Here is a 26,613-nt window from a genome sequence, read left to right on the forward strand (position 1 = left end):
GTCGCTGTCGCTGTCGCCGTCGCCGGTGAGCGTCGAATCATTCTCCTCCTCTTCCTTCTTCCCTCCTTCCCTCTTTCTTTCTCTGAACGAATCAGTTAACGTACCAATTGAGCTTAGCAATATAAGTTGTTTTTCTTTATCCATTTTATTTTGGGCGCTTTTGAGGCAAATTCACCAGCGACTGCAATCATGGCCTCATGGGCTATCTTTTCTGTTTGCGTTGTAGGGTACTTAATTTATGAAAGAATCACATCTTTGGAGGAGAGGAACCAATAAAATCTTTGGAGTCTCAAATTACCATTTCATGAAAATTAAGAATCAGCTTACTAACCTCTTGTTTTGGTAAAAAGGTCCACTAACTAAAGAAACTTGGAGAGAATTGTGAGAGAAAACTGTGATGCTTTTTTATTATAAGATTTGAGAGGGGGTTACACAAGACGAGGTACCATGTCCCCAAAAATCTGAACAAATAGAAGTTAGGAACCATGGGATGTCGAGCAGGTTAAGAGAAAGAGACCCATGGTCATGTAATAGCAATCTTCTCTCGTAAATCGTCTTCATCTTTGCCCAAGGAAGCAGATAGGAAACTCAATATGAAGCCATCCAGATCTCCCTTAAGAACAGAATCAGGATCAGAAACCCCATGGTTTGTTCTTAGATCCTTAACCATGCTTTCAGTGAGAGATTGTATATGCTGCACATTCAACTGAGCCTGGCGAGCCATCTCAAGCTGGTATAATCGGGATTGAAGCATAGCCATTGTAATTGCCTTGTTTTGATGTGATCTGCTTTTGCATGAAATCAAACTTCATAGCTGTTTCAAAAACTAATGGAAACAGGAGAAATGTGTATATTGCATACCTCTCCTTCTGAAGGCTAGCAATCACTCCTGTAGGGATATGCACTATTCTTACTGCACTTTCAGTTGCGTTGAGTCGTTGGCATGCTGGCCTCCAGCACCTCCAGCATGGAATCACTCAATGCGAAGGTCAGGCCCCTTGATTTGAACACAAGATGGGAATAACAGCCACAGCAGCAAAAGGAGTAAGCCAGCACTTTCCACTGTCAAAAGGTGAAATCCGCACCAACCTGTGTACCCCAACTTCTCCTTTGTCATATCCAAATGCATATTCACCATCCACTTTGATTGTTACACGCCGTTAACAAGATTGAGTCAATCAGCACACCTGTCTAGATGTTCAGTTGTTATCAGCCAGTCAAGTATCCTATTTCTTAAGCATTTTTTGAAATTTTAGTGTTAGCATTTAACTATATTATAATACATTTTTATGTGCACAAAGCCTTGTCGTAATTATATTGGCCATATGAAACATGTTCATCCATTGTTAAATTGTGAGACCTCATTTTCTTCTAATTCAACCGACCATTTTAGCCCTGCCCCTAGCTCTTCTAAACCCTTCAACTTGCAACAGATCACCTTTTATTTTTATTATGTACATGCTCGTTTCTGATCCTACCTTTTCTGATTTTACCAATTATACATAACATACATATATTTTTGCCACATGAACATCAACATTATTTACTTTATTAAATTGGTATATATTACATACAATTAAATTCTAATGTTAAATTAATAATGATTCACAAGAACACCAACAGGGAACTCATACTCAGTAAATCATGTGAGCACTAGTGTGTAACTCATCCAGTAAGGAACTGAATTCAAGTCCAGTCAGCCTTAAGAGGTTGGCAACATGAATCTTTACCTGCCATTATGCTCTATCTAGACTCTAGAGCCATGTTTTCTATTGAATTACAATTTAAAATGTCAATGTCGGTTGAAATGTCAGTTGTCCAAATATAAGAAACATGTGGAAAATGTCATAAGGACTGTCAATGGGATAGCAGATATGTGGGCGAAACAAGGAGTTGACAGGCCTCTTCTATTTTGGGCAAATTGTAATATGATGTAATCATCTGAGATGGGGAAATGGGTTAATGACTACTAAATTTATGAAATCTTTTTATTAATAATAAGACGTTGGAAATATTGTACAAACTACATACAAGGTGGAAACCTTATAAAATATGCAAAAAACATAGAATGATATTTTATGAAATGATAAAAGAAGCATAGGCAAACTTTTTTAATATTGTTTCAAATCATTAAACCAAGCTAAGAAACTAAGGCTATAGACAAAATAATATGTTGTGAAGTAGTCCTGTAAACCTTAAGATTCAAATCGACATGATAGAATGAGTTCAAGCAAAATTAAACTCATAAAAAATGCACAAACAAGAACTAATATTTAACTTTATGTTTGAAATGAATATTGAGCTAGATTAAAGTGGTAATTATGTGCATTAGGCAGGTAATAACATTGCTAATCCATATATCTACAATATTGTCACCAAATTATGTTATAATACCATCTCTTGCACTCCACATAATGCTAGTATTGTTCATCGGGGAATATGTCAATTCTAGTAAAATTTTGTGTTGCTACCCATAGAAATGGAAATATGTCACGGAAATAGTAGGAAATTTAGGGACATTTTAAACCATGATTAAAGTCTTTACATTTTTTTACCACTTCATGTTTTCATTAGTTTTCCTTTCTCTTTGAGAGCCTTCTACTAGCACCAAATCACTCCTCACTGGCTGTCTAAGGACATGAGCAAATCATCTTAGCCAACTCATTAATTGGAGATACTCCTAAGTCCTTAATGCAGTCATCTCTAATTCTGGCTTTCTTAGTCATACCACTGAAATTGTTTTAAAGGTCAACAATAATTTTTACTGTAATTTTCAAGTACACAAGTTCGAGCATGTTAGGGGTCACACATTCTATCTGGTGTAAGCATTCCGGATAAATCATCACTTGTTACTCTCATAGGAATGACAAGTATGATTGTGGGCTAAGATGAAGGAAAAGTGGAAAGATGTGATAGAGATAAGCCTTATAGGAAAAGAAAAGAGTAGAACTATCCTTTCTTTTTTTGATAAATGAAGAATTTACTAATTCAAAAGATTCAAAAAGTACAAGCAACCCTTGGAGAGACGCAAGATGCTATCTCTCCCTATAAAATAATTATGTGGAGAAATAGACTAGTTTTAGTGAAGTCTCTGCCATTATCAGTTGTTTTGGGCCTATTATTACCATCTGTTTATTAGTTTTCTGGGCCTTACTGGGCCTATTGTTATTTCTGTCATTATTGACTAAGGAGTGAGTTGGGCGGCAGGGGCATAGGCGTCTTTATGTTCTTATGTTTAATGAGAGTATATAAATAAAAATTCTGGGCGGCAGAAGATATCCAATTCTGCGCCCTTTCTTCTTCTCATTCCTCTTCTCTTCTCTTCTCCTTCTTTCTTCTTCTTCTGTTATTTTTTTTATTTTCTGCTGAAGTTTTATCAGATTTCTGATCAACTGAGATCAGCATACGCCATCTAATTAAATTATTACAGATTACTGATGAAAAAGATTACAATTGAGCCCAATGTAGTTGATCCCTATTCACCCCTTGCTTGGCTAAAGGATCAGCCATAGCATTAGCTGATTCCCCATTGTACTGTCAAATTCATATTCCTTGTTAACCATTTAAATTTCCTGATCTCATTTCTATAGCACCAAATAACAGTCTCCAGTTCCTTCTGCCACCCCACGACCACCTTAGAATCATCCTCAATCAACAAATTTCCCAAATTCAGCTCATTTGCTAACTTACTGCTTGAATAGAAACTAGCAGTCCAGCCCTGATAGAGTCACCTACACCCACAGGTCCCAAGAACAAAGCCATGGCATTTCCTTCTTTATCTCTCAAAATCCCTTCTGTGCAAGATGGACCTGGATTGCCTTGATTGCTCCAATCAAAGTTTAATTTGTATAACCTTCCAGAGGAGGCCACTAGTATCCTTGCTTTTCTAAAGAAGACTTTTGATGTATGTTCTTACTATTTATATAGAAATAGCAAGTAGCTCAAGGTCTTTTTTCTTTGAATTTGGATAAATGTGTTACATATGCAAAATGTCTAACTCATCTAAATCACCTGGATTACAGTAATAAGTTTTATCAAAAAGATTATCTAGTTTACAAGGAAATACTGAAATCCAGGACAGGAGGAAATGAAGACATCATATGATGTGAGCAAGCAACGACCTGGGGGCTTAAACATATCTCTTGATCTTTTCTTTTGATTACCATAAATTATAGTTGGAGGGAGGAGGCATTTATGTTTTATTCTGATCACACATATGCATCAGAGATCCCCTTGGATATCCCATTCAGTGTGCTGCCAATCAAACACTCAACACACTTGACTGGCATTTTAATCTTGGACAAAGGCAAACACAATTTTTTCCATTCAACACACTTGACTGCCAATCATGCTGACTTCTAGCATTTACAGAAATCGCCCTTTCTTTTGACCATTTCTACATGCATATTTGCATTCAGAATAACACTCATCTACCATGGAAAAGCGTGCTGCCAATCAAGCACTCAACACACCTGACTGGCATTTTAATCTTGGACAAAGGCAAACACAATTTTTTCCATTCAACACACTTGACTGCCAATCATGCTGACTTCTAGCATTTACAGAAATCGCCCTTTCTTTTGACCATTTCTACATGCATATTTGCATTCAGAATAACACTCATCTACCATGGAAAAGCGTGCTGCCAATCAAACACTCAACACACTTGACTGGCATTTTAATCTTGGACAAAGGCAAACACAATTTTTTCCATTCAACACACTTGACTGCCAATCATGCTGACATCTAGCATTTACAGAAATCGCCCTTTCTTTTGACCATTTCTACATGCATACTTGCACTCAGAATAACACTCATGTACCATGGAAAAGCACATTGGCAATGATATACAATGTTTTAAAATGGAGGCACGCGAGTGCATGAGGCACACACCTCATGTAAAAAGTGTTTAAGGCAAGGTTTTAAAAACCGACCCGGAAATAGAACCGCTCTGACCACCAGTTTCCAGGTCAGCAGTTCGGCCATCTGGGTTGAACGGTTCAAACAGTTTGATATGCTTAACCTTAAATTGGAATATTAAGGTAAAAATAATGATACATACATGTACTCTTTTATGAGAAAAGAGAGAGGTAGGTGGCTGCCGGCTGAGAAAAGGAAGGAAGAAGGAGGAGGAGGCAATGTTCACTAGTAATGATGATGGCAACAAACAGCAGTGGAACCGTTTCTCCCCCAACCCATTCTGATCTCTCTCTCAGATCTAAGACAGTTTCTCTCCAATCTCTACATCGCCTTTCTTCTCTGTTGATGAAGAAGTAAATATTTTATTAAACTGTGAACTCTGCCCAGGTTGAACAGTTTAGCAGTTTGACCGCCTAGGTCAGCGGTTCCCTGACCATTTCAACGTTTTTTTTGCAAAATAACGGTTCAAGGCCAAAACGGAACCGGTGACCTGATTGGTTCCCAGGCCAAACGGTTTGACTGTCCAATCCAGTCCAATTTTCAAAACAGTGGTTTAAGACACATGCCTCGTGCACCTGAAACGTACACCTCAGAGGCATCAATGCCTCTGGCATGCACCTCATAGTATTTTGGGGGTGCCTCACCTGGAAGCACACCTCTAGGCATTTGCCTCCCATGCCTTTTAAAACATTGATGATATGCATGCTTATTAAAATGAAGGATGGTTAAGAAAATGAACCTTTATTCCAGCAATCTCACCAGAAATTTCACTCACTACAGTAATTCCATATCCACGGAATTGATCCCACATGATACATCTGCATGACCAGAGCAGCCCAATCCATGCTCTCTGTACCCCCAGCTCCTGCTTGAACCTGCATCATGTACCAACAATAAATTGCATTTTAGTTGGGACAAAATAAATTCAAATTCCAAATTCAGGTCCAATATAGCAAGGTATAACCAAAATTAGATTTGCATTGATTTCTTTTACATGCATATATATTTTGGAGAAAAGGTAATTTAACTTCATTAAACCTGTTTTTCTCTTTTACATTCTTTTACATGCATATACCAAACCTGTTTCCACTTTTAAGGGTTATATGTACTGTCACCCCAGATGTAGCAAGATATTCACATGCTCTATGGAAAAATTAAAAATAAATGCAGCTTACAGTTCAGGGAAACAAATAAAATCATGTAGCAAAGGAGGCTATGGACTTACCTCTATAAAGCAAGAGCAGGAATACTGCTCCCCAGATAACAAGGCTTTTTGCACTTCTTCTCATCCTTAGTATAGTTTTCATGAATTCCTAGTGGAAATGTTGGGAATCAAGGCCCAGACCCAACCCAGAGGCCCAGGCCTCCAGTCACTGGCACTTACCTAAGGAAGAACCCAGGCAAACCGTATCAGCACCTAACTGCAACAGGCAACTCGTCAGCTGGTCCCTCTGCATGAGTTTGTTAGAGCTGACAGAGTTTGTTAGGATATTTTGTAACCCAAAAACCATTATAAATATGGGTTGGCCGAATGAAAGGATATGCAATTGAATCCATACTCTCTCTCTCTCTCTCTCTCTCTCTCTCTCTTCATTTCTGCGCAGGAGGAAGGGTCTCTCTCAAAGAGACCCCTGAGGTGAGCAGTATCTTATCAATTGGTATCAGAGCCAGGTTGGCCAACCTGAACGATCGAAGATGACCAACACACGATCAGTGACTCTGGACGAGAGGGTGGACAAGATCAAAGTCGACCTCCACCAGGTGGTCACAGGGCTTAAGGAGATCAAAGAAGCCATGTCGGGAAAGCTACCCCCGCCATAGGCCGAGATAGTGACAATGAAGAATCTAGCTGGGGCAGCACCCGGAGGGGAAACTATGTACTGGGAAGAATCACCAAACTGGACTTTCCGACGTTCTATGGAGGAGATCCGATTCCCTGGATCTTAAAGGCTGAGAAGTACTTCGAATATCATGACATACAGGGACTCTAGTGCGTGACCATTGCTTCCTTCCATCTGGAAGGGGAGGCGATTCTATGGTTCCAGTGGTTCAGGCGCTCCCGTCCCCAAATTTCATGGCAAGAGTTCACGGAGGCGTTGTGCATACGATTTGGTCCTACTGTCTACGACGACTACGACGAGATGCTTTCCAGGGTAAAACAGACGGGAACAGTACGAGACTACCAAGTCGAGTTTGAACGACTTGCTACCAGAGTATATGGGTGACCGGAAAAGACACTGGTCGGTTGCTTTGTCGGAGGGTTGAGAGACGACATCAAGGTAGAGATGAAGGCCCTTCAGCCCAATTCTCTGTCTGCAACTTAGGACTAGCAAGATTGCAGGAGTGGTTCGACCGACTAAGGAAGGTGACGACCTGCCCATCTGGGCCCCTGTTAAAAACTCCATCACGTCAAGATGGGCTTCTTCCTAGGCCCATGACAGAACCTCTTCGATCTGTTGGGGAGACCACTCAGCCCACCCAAGGACCCACACCGCCAACTAATAGCCCAGTCCCCTTCAAACGCCTCTCTTGGGCTGAAATGCAGGCCCGGCATGAGAAGGGCCTGTGTTACAATTGTGATGAAAAATTTGGGCCTGGTCACCGATGCAAAACCCAGAGGATGTTCTTGCTGCAATGGGAGGAGACTGGAGGGGAAGATGACGAGGAACTAGCTGAGGAGAGGAAGCCGGACAATACCCAATATGACAACCCCGAGATCTCTCTCTACAAGCTTTGACAAGGCTGGCATCCCCCAAATCTATGAGGGTTGAAGGGAAGCTCAGAGGCTGCTGGGTATCCGTTCTCATAGACAGTGGGAGCACACTGAATTTTGTCACACAAGTATTGGCTCGCCAACTAGGTATGGCAGTTCTCTACACCTCTCCATTTGCTGTTAGAGTGGCGGATGCTAACCATATTGAATGTGAAAGTATTTGTAAAAACGAAAAGCTGGTAATCCAAGACCACACTTTCATCGTGGACCTGCATCCATTGGATTTCAGCGGGGCAGATGTAGTGTTGGGTGTACAATGGCTAATCCAACTGGGCCCGGTCCTTTGTGATTGGGGACACATGACCATGGACTTCTATTGTGATGGGCTCCGCTGCCATCTACAAGGTCAGAAGATACCCGGCCCACTAGTGAAAGGTCTACAATCCATGATTAAGGGGGGTTTTGGGAAGAAACACTTGCTGCTGATGCAGATGGGCCCAGGGCCCATTGAGCCTTTACTAAGGCTAGATAATGAGGTCCAACCATCTGAGAAGGACCAAGATGATATACAAAGGTTGATAGGACAATTCCCAGAAGTCTTTAGAGACCTAGACCAGCTTCCCCCGACTCGGTTCCAGGACCATCGCATACCCCTAACTCCAGGGGCAGCCCCTACCAACGTGCAGCCCTATAGATACCCGCACTTCCAAAAGATTGAGATTGAGAGGCTCGTGAAGGAGCTCCTGCACAAGGGATGGATACAGCCTAGACCAGTACTCCTTGTTAAAAAGAAAGACGGGTCCTGGCATTTTTGTGTAGATTTACCGAGCACTAAATCATATCATAGTCAAGGATAAGTTCCTGATCCTGGTTGTGGACGAGCTATTAGATGAGTTGGGGCAAGCCACGTATTTCTCAAAAATGGACCTCCGATCCGGCTATCACCAAGTCCAGGCCCACCGTGAAGATGTATACGAAACGACCTTCAGAACCCATGATGGACACTACGAGTTCCTAATTATGCCGTTTGGGCTGTCCAACGCCCCTTCTACCTTCCAGGCCGTCATGAATAATGTCTTCAAACCCTATCTCCGACGTTTTAGTTTGGTCTTCTTTGATGACATTTTGGTATACAGCAAGGATTGAGATTCACACCTCCTGCACTTGGAACAAACCTTGAGCTTACTGAAACAGCACCAATTGTTTGCCAAACTTTCAAAGTGTGTTTTTGGACAGACTGAAGTCCATTATTTGGGCCATGTGGTTGCAGCTGGACAGGTCATGGCTGACCCAGAGAAAATAATTTGTATACAGGACTGGCCCACGCCCAAGACAGTCAAAGCCCTGCACGGGTTTTTGGGCCTTACTGGCTACTATCGGAGGTTTATATGCAATTATGGGTCGCTAGCAGCCCCACTAACTGGGCTTCTCAAAAAATACTGTTTCGTTTGGACGGAGCAGGCCCAGCAGGCTTTTGATTCCCTTAAGCAGGCCATGACCAGCCCACAAGTCCTAAACTTACCGGATTTCGAGGAGACCTTTGTGGTTGAATGTGATGTATCTGGTATAGGGCTTGAGGCGGTGCTCATGCATAATGGGAGGTCCATATCTTACTTCAACAAGGTCCTCTCCACTAGAGCCCAGAACCAGTCCACATACACAAAGGAGCTTATGGCAATAGTGCTGGCAGTCCATAAATGGCAACCATACTTGTTGGGTCGAAGGTTTAATCCGAACTGATCAGAGAAGCTTAAAGTTTATACTGAACCAAAAAGCCCTCACCCCAGATCAGCAAAAATGGGTAATGAAGTTAATGGGCTTTGATTTTTTGATTGAATACAAGCCTGGAGCCACCAACCGGGCTGCAGATGCATTGTCACGGAAGGCTGAGTTGTCCTTGTTAGTAAACTCTCAGCCCCATTATCCCCTATTTGAAGCTTTACGAGAAGAGGCCATAAGCGAACCCAGCCTTGAAAAGGTGCGGCAAAGCTATTTGCAAGACCCCACCTCTACACTGGGGTACACCATGAAGGGACCATACTTGCTTTTTAATGGGAGATTTGTTCTCTCTCCTACTTCTGCACATCAGAAAACCTTGCTAGAGCTCTGTTGAAATAACATAGTTTTATTTTAAGTTTAGTGCCGTAAGGGCACTTTTGTAATTTTCTCCTTTATTTTTTAAGTATGGTCGCTCTAGCATATATACCAAAATAAACTGGCGCCACCCGTTGACTTTTGCCTCTTTCAATTTTGTCTCTCTTCTCTCTTTTCTCTCTTCTCCCTTCTCTTTCTTCTCTTCTCTCTGTTATGGAATCACACCATCTCAGCACCAAGAAAACATGGTATCAGAGCGGCAGATCCAATCTTAGGACCAGGGCGGCGCTTCTTTCCTTTTTTGACTATTGGTGGTCGAACCAAAGAACAAGATCGGTGGACATGTGAGGAAGCTCATTGCAAGACTGTTCCTTTTTCTTGGTCGTGAGCCCAGAAACTATCAGAAAAAAAAAATCAAATGTTGTGAGTTTTTTTTTTTTAGTTTTTTCTTCCTCGGTTTGTGGATCGAACTGATCCTTTTTTGTACTCAGATGTATGGGTTATGTGGGTCTAATGACCTGCGGCTGGTGTGAGAGTATTTTTCTCTCATTGTTGTGGACCGAGTGATCCCTTTTTTACCCAGAAAGGTGTTATTACTTCAAGATTACAGATCTGTAACTGCTGTGGCAGCAGATTTTTTTCTTCAACTCATATAGAAGCTAAGTTACTGTGTGAAAGCTGTTTTGTTGCTAGAGAGAATGGTCAGATCTGTTTTTTTTTTTTATACTCCTTACACATCTGGAGTGGTGTGTCATCAATCTGAAAGGGTTCAGTAGGGCCGAAATCTGAGAACAGTAATGGTGTGGGATCAGCTATGATTTCCTTGAGTGAGAACAAGTATTTTTTTTTTGTGTGTCCAGAAGTGTAGCTGAACTGGAAACTGTATTAGAAGTGTAGTTGAACTGCAACCCATTTTTGACTGTACTGTGGGTCTGAACGAAATTAAAAAACTTGTTCTCTAGCTGGTTTGTGACTGATCAAATTTAGTTTCTATGTTTTCAGAAGATTCTGGCATGTCTGGTGTTACCTCTAGTCAGAGTAGGATGAGTGGAGGTTTTGACATGAGTTTTCCCATGGCTGTGATTCCCTTTGATGGCCTTAATTACCTAGAATGGTCAAGGGGAATCAAACTTTACATAACTGCAAGGGGAAAAACAGGATATATCAATGGCAGAATTAGAGAACCCCAGTCTAATGGTGTGGGACATGATAGGTGGGACCAGGAAAACAGCATGGTGATGTCATGACTGTTATTGTCTATGCTGCCACAAGTGAAAAAGACCTTCATGTGGGCAGAAACAGCTAATGAGATATGGGAACAAGCACAGTCTACATACTCTGAACAACGACATTATGCTAAAATATATCAGTTGCAGGCTGCCTCCTCAACTTGTAAACAGGGGGAGAAGAGTCTCTTCGCCTTCTATTCAGACCTAACTTCTGCTTGGAAGGAACTCGATCACTATCAGAATATAGACTGGAAGTGTGATGCAGATGCCAAAGTATACGTCTCTGGTTTCACAGCAAAGAGTGTTTGCCTTTCTCCTAGGGTTGAATCCTATATATGAATCTATCAGGGTTTAGATATTGGGGGGTAAAGACCTCCCATCCGTACAAGAAATATACGCTCTAATGCAGTTAGAAGAGAGTAGATAGAATGTGATAAATAATCCCAAGAGAGAGCATGTGGCTTTAGCAGCTAAAGGGAGTGTTGCTACAGGTGGTGGAAATTCCTTCAAGAAGAATGACTTCTAGAAGAAAGGTGATAACAAAGATAAGCTATGGTGTACAGACTGTCAGAAGTCTAGGCATACTCGGGAGACATGTTGGGAACTTCACGGAAAGCCGAAGTGGGCTCAGGAAATGAGTAAAAAGCCGGATCAGAATACGAAGCTAGGACAACAAGGTCAGAGAAAGTTTAATGTAGCAGATTTAGCTTCTCAAGAGCCTCAATCATCTACCACCACTGCGAGTTCTTTCGGGACTGATCCGAGGGAAGAAATCATTAATTCTTTCTGTGTCCATTTAGAGTTGTATGAGAGGGCAATCCACCAGATGGATTATGCTTCTCCACCCTCAACTTCCTTTGCATCTACATCAGGTAATGGTAATTCTGCCACAGCTTTCCATGTGTCCTTTCATCCCTCAGAATCCCCTTGGATAATAGACTCTGGAACTTCGAACCATATGATGGGTAAGTCCAATTGTTTTCAATCTTATCATCTATTATCTGGTCGGGACAATGTGAGACTTGCTGATGGTTCTTTCTCCACCATAGCTGGTCAAGGAACCATCTCCCTTCCTCTTGGACCTACCCTCTCTGATGCTCTACATGTTCCTTATAATCATTCATGGAGAGAGAGAGACGAGAGAGAGAGAAAGAGAAGAGAAGAGAAGAAGAGAAGAAGAAGATATGACTGAGAGACACAAACCAAAAAAACTATTCTGGCTATCGTCAGTTTAGTTATTTATATTAACTTAATATAAAAGGAATGGAAGATTACAAGTATGCCCTTGGTGGCACTCCCTAGTAACAAACTAATAAGAGAGAAAGAAACTAACTGGATAACAACATCTTAAGCTGACAACACACTAATAGCAACTGTAAAATAACAATTAAATAATCCTCACAACACTCCCCCTCAAGTTGGGCTAAATATGTCTATCATGCCCAGCTTGTCACATAACTCATTGTGTCGTGAGTATGGAAGTCCTTTTGTGAGGATATCAACGAGTTGTTCCTTGGAGTTGACATAAGGGATGCAAATTTCCCTTTTTTCCAATTTTTCCTTTATGAAGTGTTTGTCCACCTCAATGTGCTTGGTCCTCTCATGTAGGACATGGTTGCCAGCGATGTTTATGGCTGCCTTGTTGTCACAGTAAAGAGACATAGGATTATGAACAACAACTCCAAGCTCCCCTAGAAGATTTTTTAGCCAAAGGACTTCAGCCACCCAATTTGTCGTAGCTCTATATTCAGCTTCAACACTTGACCTTGCTACCACACTTTGTTTCTTGCTTTTCTAAGTCACTAGGTTTCCTCCCACAAATGTGCAATACCCACTTGTGGACTTTCTATCATCCACAACACCTGCCCAATCAACATCTGTAAAGACTTCCACCTTTAGGTGATTATGTTTACTGAATAGTAGACCTATTCCGGGATACATTTTTAAGTATCTAAGAACTCGCTCTGCTGCCTTCATGTGTGGTTTCTTAGAAGAGTGCATGAATTGGCTTAGAACCCCAACTGAATAGGCAATGTCTAAATGGGTCATGGACAAATAAATCAACTTTCCAACTAACCTTTGGAATTGTTTCACATCTTTCAGAGGTTCACCATCACAGTCACCCAACTTTTGATCAACATCCATGGGAGTATCTGCTGGCCTTGCGCCTAATTTGCATGTGTCTTGTAATAGATCAAGGGTGTATTTCCTTTGAGAAATGAAGATAACTCTTTCTGAGTGGGCGACTTCAATTCCAAGGAAATACTTCAGGGGACCTAAATCTTTCACTTCAAATTTAGATGCAAGGAATTGTTTCAATTTTTGTATTTCTGAACTCCAATTTCCTGTAATGATGATATCATCCACATACATTATCAATACAACAACCTATTCCTAACATTTCTTCACAAAGAGTATGTGATCAGAATGACATTGTTTGAAGCCTACCTGCTGAACTGCCATGTGAAACTTACTGAACCAAGCTCTGGGAGATTGTTTTAAACCATAAAGAGACTTTCTCAGCTTGCACACCTTATTTTCACTTCCCTTGGCACAGAATCCAGGGGGTTGAACCATGTATACTTCCTCCTCTAGGTCACCATTTAAAAAAGCATTCTTTATGTCTAGTTGATGCAATTCCCAGTTAAGGTTAGCAACTAATGATAGGAGGACCCTAATTGAGTTCATCTTAGCTAGTGGAGCAAAAGTCTCATCATAATCAACCCCATACACTTGAGTGTACCTTTTGGCTACTAATCTTGCTTTGTACCTTTCAACTATATTGTCTGCCTTGTGTTTAACTGTAAACACCCACTTACACCCCACTGGGTCTTTCCCCCTTGGAAGATCCACCAATTCCCAAGTTTGATTTTTATGAAGGGCATTAATCTCCTCCTTCATAGTATCTGTCCATGCAGATAGAAAGGCTCGGTAAGAGGGGGAAATGTGATCATAGGAGACATATTGGGTAATGAGGTGTTTGGTAGTGCATGACCTGACTCCCTTTCTTTGAGCAATAGGAATGTCAAGGTCATCCACAACAGGAGTAGGAGTATCAGTAAGTGCAATAGGGTTTGGACATACCTCCTGGGAGTCTAACAGTGCCGGTTGCTCAATGTTTGGATGCTCCACATCTCTATCACATTGCTGATCTCTATGGCATGTACGTTGGAAGACACGAAAGGAAGCAAGGTCCGGAATAGAAGGAAGAGAGACTTGGCGAACCTGAACCTACTTCTCATCTTCCACATTACTCTCCCCCCAAGGGGAAGCAGGGAAGAACGTCTCATATTCAAAGAATGACACATCCATAGATACAAAAAACTTATGACTAACGGGATCAAAGCACCGATACCCTTTTTGAGATGAGGGATACCCTAGAAAGATACAAGGAATGGACCAAGGGTTTAACTTACCTCGAGATGGAGATAAATCATGGAGAAAGGCACGACAACCAAAAACTCTCATGGGAATGAAAAATAAAGGGGGTTGAGGGAACAACTGATGATGGGCCATGTAGTTCAGCACTCTGGAGGGCATGCAATTGATGACATAAGCAACTACAAGTATAGCATCCATCCAAAACCTTTTTAGAACATTCATGTGTAACATCATCCCGCGAGCTACCTCAAGGAGGTGTTTGTTTTTTCTTTCTGCAACACCATTTTGTTGTGGTGTTCTTGCGCATGAGCTCCTATGAATAGATATGTGAGAGGCAAAGAACTCGTTGAGCTCACCATGGAAATATTCTTTTGCATTGTCTGATTAGAAGATCTGTATTTCAACATGGAATTGCGTAAATACCATCCTCTAGAAGTCTTTCACAATCTTTGGAACTTCATCTCCACTACGCATAGGGAATACCCATGTATAGCGAGAGAAGTCATCGACCGATGTGATAAAGTATTTATATCCGCCCTCAGAGATTATAATAGTAGGCTCCCATACATCAGAATACACAACATGAAAATGAACACTTGATCTTTTATTATTTGAGTGAAAAGTTGTTCTACATTGTTTGCTCAACTGACACATTTGACACTGGAACTCTGACACTGAACATGACTTAAATAAAACCAGAAACAAAGACTTTACTATTTCAAAAGAAACATGACCTAACTGACTATGCCACAAAAAAAATTGACTCTTATTTGATTGACTATATGACTCTGAGGATGACACCAATAGACCAGCTTTGTTGTCGAGAATGTATAGACGATCCACTAGGCTCCCTCTACCAATCGTCCTCTCAGAAGTTAGATCCTGAAAAACACATGAACCAAGAAAAAATGTTATACTACAGTTTAAAGAGTTTGTGATACTACTGATTGAAAGCAAATTTATAGGAAGTTGAGGGACATGCAATACACAATTCAGGTTAAGGCCATGGGGGAGAGATATTGATCCTTGGCCTGTAATGGAGGAGAATGATCCATCTGCAAGTTTCACTTTATCCCTTCCTGACAAAAGGTTGTAAGTCTGAAACAAGTTCGGCTTACCGCTCATGTGGTTAGAGGCCCTTGAGTCAATGATCCAAGGGGAACCAATGATAGTGGTGACATGGAATGCAGAAGCCGCATTACCTGGTGTTACTAATTGCAGCCAATGCAACTTATTGCTCCCCCTCGGTTGTAGCCATCACACTCCACCTACTTTCTTCAAATTGAACAAGGGCATATACCTCGTGAACCAATGGCAACTCTTTACTTCCTAAGATCTGAACTCTCAAGGGTTCATAGACAGGGTTTTGTAGGCCTTAGCATCATCATCATGTTTCCACTTTATAGCCTGATAATGATCCAATTCTTTCCATACGGAAGTAAGGGCTGAATAATAGGTAGACAAACTACGATTTTCCTATTTACAGGTTGAAGATTCAGCTTGCAACTGGTAAACCTTGGCATAATGCCTTTGCTCATAATAGGTGGTTTTGGCCTGTTCCCAAATCTCACTAGCGGTGTCTGCCCACATAAAGTTATTCTTCACATCAAGTTCCATGGCTGCAAGGAGCCAAGACATCATACCAAATCCCACACAACTACACAACCACCACAATCAGAATACCAACCCCCAAGAAATTTACTTTTGGAATGTGGAAAAAACAAAGAACTGTTGAAATCAACTCAGTGATGGTTCAGCCATTAAAACAGCCCAGTAATCAGCCCAACACTAGCCGTTAGAATAGTATACTAGTAGTTCAACTACAACACATACAATCTAACAGTCTAGCATCTAAACGAAGGTGTAAAACCAAAAAAGTAAGGCCTTCACACCATTGGCCATAGAAAAACACAAGAACACATACCTTGTCCAGCACCTGTACGAAGGTGCCAACCCAGAAATTAACTTCACAGCATCGAACAGATAAGGAAGGGAGTCTTTACTGCATCACCCTTCTTCTGCTAGGGTCTCCTTGATGTTACAACAAAGGAATAACCCAAAGGAAGAGCCGCAAGTGGCTTGCTAGGGTTTCTCTGTCTTCCACGTCCAAGAAATCAAAGAAGAAAGAGGACAAAGCAGGTTCAGATGGGAGAAACAGGTTTTTATAGCCTAGAACCTTGCTCTGATACCATGTAATCATTCATGAAGAGAGAGAGAGAGAGAGAGAGAAAAGAGAAGAGAAGAGAAGAGAAGAAGAGAAGAAGAGAAGAAGAGAAGAGGAAGATATGATTAAGAGACACAAACCAAAAAAACTATTCTGGTTGCCGCCAGTTTAGTTATTTAGATTAACTTAATATAAAAGGAATGGGAGATTACAAGTATGCCCCTAGTGGCATTCCCTAGTAACAAACTAATAAGAAAGAAAGAAACTAACTGGCTGACAGCACACTAACAACAACTGTAAAATAACAATTAAATAATCCTCACAACATTCCTAAACTGCCCATAAATTTGTTCTTTATTAGTAGCATAACAAATTCGTTAAACTGTTTAGTAACCTTTTTTCCTTCCTGGCCTCGGGGAAGACGATTGGTAGAAGTCATATGGTGGATGGTCTTTACATGCTGGAGAATAAAGCTTGTCTTGTGGCTATTGAGTCTAAGAGTTAGTCTAATAAGAATCAAGTCCTTTTATGGCACAATCGTTTGGGTCATTTATCTTTTGAGCCATTGAAAGTTTTATTACCGTATTTATTTAAATCAGTGTCAGTGTCAGATTTCACATGTCAAACTTGTCAGTTGAGCAAACATTGTAGAAATCACTTTACTTCAAGAAATAATAAATCTGATTTTCCTTTCCATATTGTGTATTCTGATATCTGGGGCTTTGTTACTTTAGCAATCAAGTCTGGCTATAGATATTTCATTACACTTATTGATGATTACTCCCGATATACATGGGTGTACCCTATGCGGTCCAGAGATGAAATACCAAAAATCATTAAAGATTTCTAATGTATGGCTCATTGTGACACTAGCAAGTGCACTAGCCGTTCAAGTAATAAAGTAGTGAGTGAAGTATCGTTCACACGAGGATTTAGGAAACAAGTATCAATACTAAATTGAGTACTTCTTATCTGATTAACAAATAAATCAAAACTTTAATGAAAGCTAAAAATCATAAATTAAAATCTATCTAAATCATTGGTCCAATTGCCTTCAAATCAGGTTAGAAGAGTAAGCAGTAAATTTCAATCTCAGAATTCAGTAATCTATCAATTTGGATCATTCGAATAAATCATAATTGAGCATTGGTTTGGTGAAACCCCAAGGTCATGAACAACCTCTCTCAAGCACATGTTCATCCTATGCATGAGTGACAATTCTTCTAACTCTAACAATAATCTAATCTCCATGCATGCATTTCTTCAGACACTTTTAAGGCATCAATTCAAAACTGAATTGATCACCAACTGAATTGTGCAAGTTATCTCTAATCTTGCATCCAATTCGGTTCTTAAATAATAGATCTGAATTCCTAGAGTCTCTCTCAAGCACTCTAGGAATTCCAAGTTTTAGATCCATTCGGCCAATCTGAAAATTGCAGATCTGAATTCTCTTTCAAGCAATTCAGATCTTGCAATCTCAGATCTGAGTTTTAAAGGTTAGCTGGCCGAATTAATCTACAAAAACACCCTTATTCAAGAAACTCCAAGTACAATTCATAACCATTCGAATGAATAAAAAAGAATTAGATTGCTGAATTGAAATTTTACAAGCTGAAATACATCAAGGAAGAATGGAATAAGGAGAAAGAATAAAGAAAATATAACAAAGAAACAGAATTCAAATTAAAGGAGAATGAAACTACAATTGAGTTATTACAAATGATCTTTGAATCACAAACCCCCAATTTCGAACTCACCTTCTCTTCTAGCTTGCTTGTTTTGAACTCCTTCAGCCCTTCTTCTTCTTCTTCCTTGCGCCTAACCTTCTTCTCTTCTCTTCTCTCAAGGTGGCCGAACCTCTAAGAGTGGGAGAGCCTTCCTCTCAAGCAATTAAACACCTCTCCCCCCTCCTAGAGGCCTCCTTATATAGTTTTTCAAGGGGGCTCTTGCCCCTTCTTGAAGTCTCTAGAATTGGGTGTATTACACTCCTCATAAACCTTCTAGAGTGCTCCCTCATTCTCTTCAAGAAACTTCTAGGAGTTGCCGCCCCTATCTCCCTTTGGGCTGCTATTTGGGCTGCAACTTAGCTTGCTTTTGAGCTAATGTAGGCTACACTCTAGGCTGTTCTTTGGGCTAAAAATGGGCTGGGCCGAAATTTCCTTCTTGCTAGGCTTCTTCCCTTGGGTTTTCCAAAGAGTTAGCTTGCACTACTTGGGCCGAATGAAACTCCCTTGCTCTCATGGCTGGGCTGGGCTGAACTTGATAAATTTTGGGCTTTCTTTTTTTGCTTTTGCCTTATTTTTCTTGATTTGGCTGCCCCTGAAATCTTTTTTGCAATCAAGCTAAAATAGGGCAAAATCTAATTAAACCGGCATAAAATTTCATGCAAAAACCTCATAAAATATAGATAAATTGTAGGTTCATCAATTTCCAACGCTTGATATTCACTCAGTTTCAAACAGAAATCCAAAATTTCCAATCAGACAATGCCAAAGAATATTTCCATAGTGATTTCACGGAGTTCTTTTCCTCGTGCGGATCCATACACTGTAGCTCCTGCACTAAAACCCCTCAGCAAAATGGTGTTGCTGAAAGAAAGAATCGCCATCTCCTTGAAGCTGCACGTGGGTTACTTATACACATGAATGTTCCTAAACATTTCTGGTTGGACGTTGTATTTTGTACTGCCTATCTCATCAACTGTATGCCATCTCGCTTGTGAGGGTATAAGGCCCCCCATCAGCTTCTTTTCCCAAGGCTCCACTCTTCTCTATTCCTATTCGTGTGTTTGGTTGTCATTGTTTCCTCCAAGACATTTCTCCTATTTGTGGAAAACTTGATCCTCGTACCATTCCTTATGTCTTCTTGGGTTATCCTTCTTCCCAAAAGGGCTATCGATGCTTTGACCCCGTTTCCAATAAGTACTATGTCTCTATGGATGTGCCTTTCTTTGAAGGTGAGCCTTTTTTTCCCGGTTTCTCCTCAGGGAGAGAGTAAGGTGGAGGAGAAATTAGTTCAGGTTCAGTTTCTTCCTCTTTTGCCTGACCCTCTTCCATTTCGTGTTTTTCGTCATCGCAAGGGCTAGCTAAATTTGAGAGCTATGGAGCAACTTGAAACCGTACCGACAACATCATCAGATTCACCGAGGACAGATCATATCCAACCAGGTACTATCATCCCTATTGATGTTCCTGTTCCTCTTGCCATAGAAATTCCATCTGGTGATGACCTTGACATTCCTATAGCAAAAAGGAAGGGAGTTAGTTCTTGTACCACCAAGTATCCTATTACCCATTTTGTTACCAATGAGAATATCTCACCCTCCTTTCGTGCTTTCATTTCTTCCATTGACAGTGTCCTTATCCCAAAAAATGTGGCAGAAGCTCTCTTAATACCTGAATGGACAAATGCAATGAAAGAAGAGATAAATGCCCTACATAAAAATGATACGTGGGAATTAGTGGATCTTCTTGAGGGTAAGAAATCGATAGGGTGCAAGTGGGTGTTCATAGTGAAACACAAAGTTGATGGCACGATAGAAAGGTACAAGGCTAGGTTGGTGGCAAAAGGGTTTACCCAGGTAAATGGTGTAGATTATGCAGAGACCTTTGCCCCAGTAGCCAAGATGAACTCCACTAGAGTCCTTTTCTCCCTTGCGGCAAATCTTGATTGGGATCTTCATCAGCTAGACATTAAAAATGTCTTTTTGAATGGAGACCTTGAGGAAGAGGTATACATGGTTCAACCTCCTGGCTTTAGTGCCCTAGGCGAAGAGCAAAAAGTGTGCAGACTAAAGAAGTCTTTGTATGGTTTGAAGCAATCACCAAGAGCCTGGTTCAACAAATTTCATCTGACTATATAGCATATTAGATACAAACAATGTCAGACTGACCATACTTTATTTGTGAAAAGAGGGGAATGAAAGATTGCAGCCTTGATAGTGTATGTTGACAACATAGTGATCACAGTTGACTAAAAGGCTGAAATTCAAAGACTAGAAGATTTCTTAGCCACTAAATTTGAGGTGAAGGGTCTAGGTCCCCTTCGACATTTCCTTGGAATTGAAGTGGCTCGCTCTCAAAAGGGGATCTTCATTTCTCAGAGGAAATACATCCTAAATCTGTTACAAGATACAAGAAAACTGGGGGTTAAGCCAACCGACTCTCCCATTGATCCAAATCACAAACTGGGTGACTGCTGTGGGGAAGTTGTCAAAGATGTAAAACAATTCCAGAGACTTGTGGGAAGCTCCTGTATTTATCCATGACCAGGCCAAACATTGCTTATGCAGTAGGTGTTCTTAGTCAGTTCATGCATGCTCCTAAGACTATACACCTAGAGGCAGTAGAAAGAACACTTAGATACTTAAAAAGGTTTCCTGGAGCTGGTTTGTTATACCAAAAGAATGGTCATTTGAAGATTGAAGTATATACAGATGTTGATTGGGCTGGATTAGTTGATGACAGAAAGTTTACTAGTGGGTATTATTCCTTTATGGGAGGAAACCTAGTCACATGGAGAAGCAAGAAACAAAATGTGATGGCTAGGTCTAGTGTTGAAGCTGAATATAGAGCAATGTCCCATGGGGTGGTTGAAGGCATGTGGATAAAGAATCTATTGAGCGAACTGGGTTTTCCTGTTGATGGTCCTATGTCCTTGTATTGTGATAACAAGGCTGCCATCAATATTGCAGCCAACCCAGTTCTTCATGATAGAACTAAGCATATAGAGGTTGACAAACACTTAATTAGAGTGAAAATTGTTAATGGGGAAGTGTGCACCCCATATGTGAGTTACAAAGAGCAACTGGCAGATATATGTACAAAAGGCTTACATCACTCGCGGCACGATGATTTATGTGACAAGTTGGGCATGATTGATATCTACGTCCCAACTTGAGGGGGAGTGTTGAAATAACATAGTTTTATTTTAAGTTTAGTGCCGCAAGGGCACCTTTGTAATTTCCTCCTTTACTTTTTATGTATGGTCGCCCTAGTATATATACCAAAATAAACTGGTGCTGCCAGTTGACTTTTGCCTCTTTCAATTTTGTCTCTCTTTTCTCTCTTCTCCCTTCTCCTTCTTCTCTTCTCTCTGTTCTGGAATCACACCATCTCAGCTCTCATCACATTTTTATTGGCCCAACATGAAAAAGGTAGTGAAGCAACACGTAGCACAGTATACAGTATGCCAGCAACAAAAGTACTTGGCCCAATCCCCTCCTGGGCTCCTGCAACCCCTTCCAATCCCATCACATGGGAAGATATATCCCTAGACTTCATCACTAGCCTTCCACCTTCTGAGGGCAAGACGATGATTATGGTGGTGGTCGACAAGCTTTCTATGTATGGGCACTTCATCTCCCCATCACACATTCCTACACCGCTGCTTCAGTAGCTAAAATTTTCATTAAAGTGGCAAGATTCCATGGTACCCCCAAATCGATCGTTTCGGGTCGGGATCCGGCCTTCCTCAGCAAGTTCTGAAAGGAATGTTTCTGTTTACAGGGGGCAGTGCTTCATCGATCTACTAGCTATCACCCTCAGTCTGACGGACAAACCGAGGTGCTGAATAGATGCTTGGAAACTTACCTACATTGTTTTGTGAGTTCCAGGCCCAAACATTGGACGAAGTGGCTCCCATGGGCCGAATACTGGTACAACACTACATTCCAGGCGACAGCAGGAATGACACCATTCAAAGCAATATATGGAAGAGAACCACCACCTATCCTACTGTACGAACTGGGTTCAACCACAGTAGCAGAAGTTGAGACCCAATTGTTGAAACGAGATGAAGTGCTCAGCCTCCTGAAGGAGAACTTACACAAAGCCCAACAACTCATGAAGCAGTACGACAAAAAGCATAGGGCCGTCGACTTTCAGGTTGGGGACTACGTCTACCTCAAGCTGCAACCCTATCGACAGTCCTCAGTAGCAAAAAGGGCCTGGCATAAGCTCTCTCCTCGCTACTTTGGGCCGTTCAAGATAATTGAATAGATAGGCAATGTTGCCTACTGCCTGGACCTGCCCAAGACAGCTCACCTCCCAACATCTACTGAAGATGGAAGCATTACCCTCAAACCTGCCAAGATACTGGATTACCGTTGGGTCCATCACGGGATGAACATAGTGCAAGAAGCCTTAGTAACCTGGACAGGGCTCCCCCACCATGACTCCACGTGGGAACCATATTGGCAGCTGAAAAATCAATTTCCAGACTTGGACCTTGAGGACAAGGTCCATCTTGAGGGAGGGGGAACTGTTGGGAATCAAGGCCCAGGCCTCCAGTCACTCGCACTTACCTAAGGAAGAACCCAGGCAAACCGTATCAGCACCTAACTGCAACAGGCAACATGTCAGCTGGTCCCTCTGCATGAGTTCGTTAGAGATGACAAAGTTTGTTAGAATATTTTGTAACTCAAAAACCATTATAAATATGGGTTGGCCGAATAAAAGGATATGCAATTGAAGCCATACTCTCTCTCTCTCTCTCTCTCTCTCTCTTCATTTCTGCGCAGGAGGAAGGGTCTCCCTCGAAGAGACTCCTGAGGTGAGCAGTATCTCATCAGGAAACGTCAAGTTTATATTAAAATTTGCATATCCATTATGAGATATTAAATCCAGATCATTGCATGCTTTCGGCAATCATGCTCACTGCATAGTTAATATCACCTCTTTCAAGGTGCATATTCTTTTAGTTGATATGAGAGTGTATTACTTTGTAATGTCTTTGGGCTCCAAATCTGTTTGCACCTGTGTAAGACATCTAACCAAGAGTAGGTTTACCTATATAAATACAGAAACATTTTACAAGCAAAATAATGGTCCACAGATTAATTTAGTTTTGATTATGAGGCCGACTATGGTAGCAGAAAGACATGATATTAGAAAAACTTGTAACCAAGGAACCAGTATCATAAAAGTGGCAACCAATCAGGTGGCATTTATCAAAATTCACAGGAGAGTTTTGATTGGTCAAACCCTTCTGGTATTTTGTCTTTCCAGCAGAATAGATTTTCCCTTTGATTATTTATGGAAGTTTTAATTTTCAAATTTAGTTACACTAGTAAGTTCAAATCATATCAGATATGAGACAGACTATATTTGTTAGCTTAAATCATGTCATAAACATACAACCTATATTTTTATACAGGATTACATCTTTCAAGATAACTGCACAATTTTTAAATGTTTTCCTGCCTAGCTTACTACAGTCATCTCAAATCCGAGGACAAAATGATGCAATAAGAAAGTAGATAGAATGCATGCCTGGAGGAAGAAGTTGCAACGGCCCATTGATTTCAATTCTCCTTCATTCTCTTTGCATGCAAGTTTACCCATTAGAGTACCATGCTCACGGCTTATCCTCCCAGCATGACAGGGCCATCCCAAAGGTTAGATTGATAGCATCTCTAACCTGACTACGGTCGTCTTCCACTGTCATCATACAAAACTGACACTTCATGTCGAAATTGAAATATAGTGAAGATACGGCATCCAATACGACCAATACAGACTTACACGCCTTATGAGACTTAATGAATTCCAGAAAACAAGAATGTCAACAAGAACGAGAGAAACTTATCACATGATTCACTAAACAGAATTAAGATCACCAAAATGAGGACTTAGTAATTCCACCTGAGCGCTTCTTGATTAGCTGAATGGATTGAGCGGTGGTAGCGGCGTGACTCTTCCAATCGCCTTCGCTTTCGTCAGAGTTATAGTCCATCAACTAGCAACAATGACATCGACAGTAAGGCCATCGGAGGTCTTGGGTTCAAAAATGGTCTGAGAACGGAACCAGTGACCACCGCTTGATGGAAAGAGAAAGCGATGATAACAAGATGGTCTCATTGTGGTTCTAAGCTCAAAAGGAGAATGAGAAGTCTGTGGAGAAGAAAAACCTTGAGATGTTCTGCAAAGCCCCAAAACCAGAACTATCCTCGGTTAGCAAATTGATTTCTGAGACAGTGAGAAGTCTATACTTTGATTCCGAGAGTGAAGAAAACAGAAGTGAAAGCAGGGGGGGGGGGTCGAACTTGCGGGTTTTGAGGGAGGCATAAAGATCTATCAGTTGATCTTCTCAACAGAAGAAAAAATCCTATTATTTTCAGCCAACACGTCCTCTCTCTTTCACTTTTCGTCCCATCACGAAAAGGATTGCACAGGGATTGAAGGGCAAAAACTTTGAGTTGAACTGTTGAACCTGGAAGGCTTGAACAGGGTTTAGGAAGAGTAATTTGATGATGTACTACTTTGTTAGGTCATTACCATTGCAGACGAAAAGCGCACTGTTCATACTTTATACTTCCATACCAGATTCCTAGCGACTCTCAGACCACGGATCCTCTCCTCGCCCTGCGGTTGCCGGACCTGCCACTACCTCCTCTTGCTCCGCATCAAAAATCCTACAGGCCTTAATTATCAAAAAAAAAAAAACAAACAAAAATCCTTCAGGCCTTCCACCACCGTCCGAATTCTCTGCAATCCATCTCCTTCTAATCTAATAATGGCGGATCAAACTCACTCACATTCAGCAAAATCCTCGAGTATCAAAACGAAAATAGGATCTAAAAGATTAACTAACCCCTTTGTCCCGTCTTTCCCTGCAATATCCAAGCATATTGAGCTGGATGGAGCCATGTACGTCCGTGTCCTCGAAATCGAGGGCTAGTTCCTCTCAGACTCTCAAGCGTCGTGGTCCCGAAGGCAAACGGCTATTCGTATCGTCGTTTGCTGCGACTGTCCCAATTTACTGCAAGTGTATCGGCTTCAAGCCTCCAATTCCTCGTGATCAGTGATCACAGTTCACAGTGACTGTACCGATTCCTCAGACTCCGAGTCCCGGTAAGGTTTTCTCGTGTTTAAATCGCGGGTCAAATTCAATTCGGCCTGATTCGGTTCGGTACTTCGGTGTCCACTGAGTCTGCAACTCGTTCATGTATTGTCAAATCCAAATTTTACTGTGCATTCTTGCCCTCCTCTACGAGTGACAAATATTCTAACAGTGACGTCCGCTAACAGTAACTAACTAATAACTAACTAACTAAAAGGGCGAATCGCAATTAACCGGTGGTTTTATTTTAAATATTCACAGATAACGACCTTATACTTAGTGACTGATGAAACTTAGCTCCCGGAACTGTTGCATGCTATTTCAAAACCCAATTGCGTTGTTTTATGAGACCATTTTGTCCTTTTTTTTTTACTCAGATTTTATAATACGCCAATTCTTACATATTTTCTAAGTGCAACTTGGAAGTTGGAATGTTAAAACTTAAAACTAGTGATGGCAATTTCTACCCTACCCAGTGGGTATCCTTCTCGATTGGTGGAATTTTACATTTGAAGTATGGGTTTTGGGATTTTACAACTCGTACCACTCCAAAACCCCTAGCAAGTTGAATTTTGATATTCCAAACCCTTTTCATAAAGGAAACTACGGTATTAGGCTAAATCCAACCTACATATTGTTGGAAACCATATAAACTTTATGTATTAAATATTAAATTTAATAATATTTTGAATTTTATGTGAAGAGTAATTTATAGTTTATGTGTTTTCTACATATCTTAATCAAATAATTGAAATTTTGTTGTTTATTTGTGTTATTTTACTTATCTATTGTGACAAAAAATAAGAGGAAATTAAATTGGATTCTAAACCCAACCCACCCCTACCCTTGAATGCGGGGAGGGTAGGTTGGGAAGGGTTTTGCATTTTCATGTATGGGAATGGTTTGGATTCTCAAAATCCAACCCGTTATAGGTTTTGGGGCAGATATGGGTTGGAAGGTTTAGGAAAATAAATAGGGTCTATAATTTACAAAACCCTCCCTTTTACCATCCTTACTTAGAAGCGAGCCACATACAAAGGTTTGGATTGGTTGGAGACAAAATCATGCAACCATGTTGGGGAACCTATCTCCTATAAACACACTAGTGTTGTATGTACATGAGGTGTGGGTCCCATATGAGCCCCGTGTGTAGCCCAGTGTGTATGGTTTTATCAAGCACATCCAAATCTATAGACAAATCCTACTCTAATGGTCCATCTCATCTCGCACATGCCAAATACATTTAGTATCCAAGGGGGACCTAGAAG

At 41.0% G+C, this 26,613-nt stretch overlaps 1 long non-coding RNA gene across 2 annotated transcripts; it reads right to left on the bottom strand.

The window, feature by feature from the left end:
• Window positions 1-382: 382 nt before the first annotated feature.
• LOC148861311 (uncharacterized) lies at window positions 383-25,348 on the bottom strand. Of its 2 annotated transcripts, none has more exons than XR_016113094.1 (6): window positions 25,097-25,348; window positions 24,148-24,925; window positions 23,776-23,943; window positions 5,680-5,795; window positions 862-1,191; window positions 383-785 (listed from the first exon to the last, which is right to left on the bottom strand). It is a non-coding gene; the product is annotated as an uncharacterized LOC148861311 (long non-coding RNA). The 2 variants fall into 2 exon arrangements; XR_016113095.1 differs by having other exon boundaries at window positions 5,660-5,795.
• Window positions 25,349-26,613: the final 1,265 nt, after the last annotated feature.

This window comes from Nelumbo lutea, chromosome 4 (assembly GCF_056320005.1).
Source record: "Nelumbo lutea isolate HS-2025 chromosome 4, American lotus-T2T, whole genome shotgun sequence".
Taxonomy (NCBI): domain Eukaryota; kingdom Viridiplantae; phylum Streptophyta; class Magnoliopsida; order Proteales; family Nelumbonaceae; genus Nelumbo; species Nelumbo lutea.